Source organism: Aplysia californica, unplaced genomic scaffold (assembly GCF_000002075.1).
Source record: "Aplysia californica isolate F4 #8 unplaced genomic scaffold, AplCal3.0 scaffold00850, whole genome shotgun sequence".
In the NCBI taxonomy this organism is placed as follows: Eukaryota; Metazoa; Mollusca; class Gastropoda; order Aplysiida; family Aplysiidae; genus Aplysia; species Aplysia californica.
This window is the reverse complement of record NW_004798120.1, coordinates 50,840-53,955: the sequence shown is the minus strand read 5'-3', so window position 1 is coordinate 53,955 and position 3,116 is coordinate 50,840.

Sequence of the window (3,116 nt, the reverse complement as noted above, 5' to 3'; positions counted from 1 at the left end):
CCCCCTGTCTCTGTCTGTCTGGCTTTTCTTTATCTGTATCTTGTTTGCTTTTCTTTTTAAACATTAATTTTTCTCTGGTACTAAATGACAGTTATTGCGTTGGTATGGTACCATACTCTTTCCCCGAACGTAATCACTAATTTTGATTCTTTGCTTCCTGTGTGTCTTCATGTACGCATTGTATGTGTGAGCGCGTCGATGGAGGCATAGCCTCCTGCTCTGTCGTTTAAGGTAGTAAAGTTTAAGGCAATCTTCTAGATTTGTACTTTTTATGTCTCTAGCTGGATTCTGGTGATAAGGTAAGAGCACACTTGCTGGATTCAGATACTTTGGAAAAGGTAAAGGTTAAGTTTAATGAACCAAACCCATACCTGAACCCGAACCCATACCCTAATCCAGTGGGTGGTTGGCGGGTGCTCTGGTGTGGTTTGCTTCTTCTTTCCTATCAAACATCTATCGTCCTTATCTTCCCTTCATCTTTTTTATGTTTGTTACTCTCTTGTTACAGCTCTAATCTTCTGACGCTCATATGACCGTATGCAGTTGCGAGCGCCGAAAAACCCCTACTAAATTAAAAATGCCCAATCCCTAAACCCAATCCTAACCGTATCGAAACCCTTACCCGTACCTCATTATAAATAAATGTGAATTAAACGAGTAAAACTGGAAGATTGCTGAGTTTGCTTTGATAAACCATGATACAATGCTGAGGTTGCTATGACGAAGCTACATTAGTTCATCGATAGCTGTCTACATCGTTCTAGAGGAGAAGGTTTTGTGGAATATACATTGTGAAAACGGAGAGTCTGCAGGCCTCGTAGACATCAACCTTAGCGTCAGATGTGATGCTAGTTATGGGAAGGAGAACACCCCCACCTCCCGGCCAGCGCCAGCTTCAAACAGCGGGAAGATAAAAATTACAAGCTGTTTTTCTTTCTTTGCTGTCTTTCCGTTGTTTTGTTTTGTCTTGCTCGCTCCCAGCGAAGAATTTTTAATAGTATGGCGTCATGATGACCTTGACCCGGTTGTATTTAGCTGAAGAAGGGAAACTGTTGGTTCATATGTCCTTGACCCGGTTGTATTTAGCTGAAGAAGGGAAACTGTTGGTGTTGCTGTTGCATACACACGAACTGTGTGTACTAGATCTAGATTTTATGAAGATGTTTTCGGATGTTTTTTTTTTTAAAAGCTGTCTCGGCATGTATTATTGTTAGTCTTCGCTAGTGTGATCGTTTGTCTTCTCTAGTTTGACCGTTAGTCTTCGCTAGTTTGACCGTTAGTCTTCGCTAGTTTGACCGTTGGTCTTCGCTAGTTTGATCTTAAAAATTGTGCTGTTGTTGTTGTTGTTGTTGTTGTTTTGTTGTTGATGTTGTTGTTGTTGTTGTTGTTGTTGTTGGGCTGGTGGTTGGAGAATGTCACCATCAGGTCTCACTTCTTCACTTTCTCTCCGTTGTTTCTGTCTGTCTGTCTTACTTTTTCCCGCCACTAAATGACAATTAGTTGTTGTTGTTGTTGTTGTTGTTATTGTTGTTGTGTTTACGAGTTTGTCTTCACATTTATGCACTTAACATATTTTTGTGAGTGGTTGAAGGGCACCATTGGTATGTCCTACTTCATCTCTTTTCTTCTGTTGTATTTATCAGTTTATTCATTTGTTTTTCATGCGTCGAGTCCCTGTTTTCATGTAGACGTGCTTCTAATTACTCATACTGGACTCAGGGTATGATCTGTTTGCCTTGAGTACGAATATTAGAGTTTCCGTTACAAAGTCCAATACAACTGTTCCCCAAAAGCTATCGAGACATCATTTTATAAAAGTTTTTTTTTTTTTTAGTAGAGTTTTTACGGCGCTCGCAACTGCATAAGGTCATATGAGCGCCAAGGGGTGGATGTCAACAGAGACGTCCTTATTATAGGGAATCAAACTTACTCTGCTCACCTCTCTAGATTCAACAGCACAGAGCCTGCTTCGACTACCAAGGCACCCCTGAAATACCGACAATAGTAAGGATTACGAAAAAAAAGCAGCAGTTCCCTGTTGCAGATCAGGCGCAGTTATGAGCGTGACATTGACGAATCAGCCCATTTACAAATCTACTCTGCATAAAGAGAAATGTCCCCCCTTTGGGAATGGCCTAAAGACACTTCCGTCAGTGGCACCGCCCCGGGGGGTAAGACATTATTTTGATTTTGACTATATCTCTTTTCCTTCTTTTTTTTGTTGCATGTCACTCTTTTGTAATACCTCAAATCTTTGGCACTTAATGTGACCTAATTGTGTATCATATGTACCGTACAACTCTTACTACAACTTAAGAAAGGGGAACTTTCTGCTTGACTTGAGCACGAGTATTTGGAGATTCAGGTAATGATCACTATGCCTGTTTTCCCGACTCGACTGGAAAAGCATAATTGTAATGGTGCACAGAGCTAGGATGTGGCCGTCTGTCTGTACACAATCAACAAAAACCAATCGATCTGTTTATCTGGACAAAATCGAAACGCAAGAAAATACCCAGTTTACACAGATACACACATAAACACACACACACACACACACACACACACACACACACACACACACACACACACACACACAAACACACTCACATAGACATACAACACAGAAACATTATCATCTCTTTTTGCCTAAAACTTTAATATACCTGTTGTTGTTCAATGCAAATGCTCCGCTACAACGCAGTTAGTTGTAACTGTAACATTACTTTGATCTGGCTAATATTATTATGAGGTTTCCTTTTTACTAACCTAATTTTGAATACCCTTTATGGATCACGCGTACAGACAGCGCTCTTTTAGTTGGATCGGCGATGGAGTGACCGGTCACGGCGGGCCGGTCACCCAGAGGTCACTAACCCGCCCTCCCGCTACCTGACGTCGGTAGCCGGTGAAATGAATTTTTCAACACATGTTTTATCGTCTTAAACACACAAAAAATATCATACGGGAACACAAGTTTGTTCTTTAGAGAAAGCAACTAAACCTCTTTATTGGTATGAAATAGCAATACCATGGCTGCTCACGTTTTGGAGTTAGATGCTCTTAAAATGTATGTCTATTTATAGTTAGTCAAAACAACAAACACATATTGAATG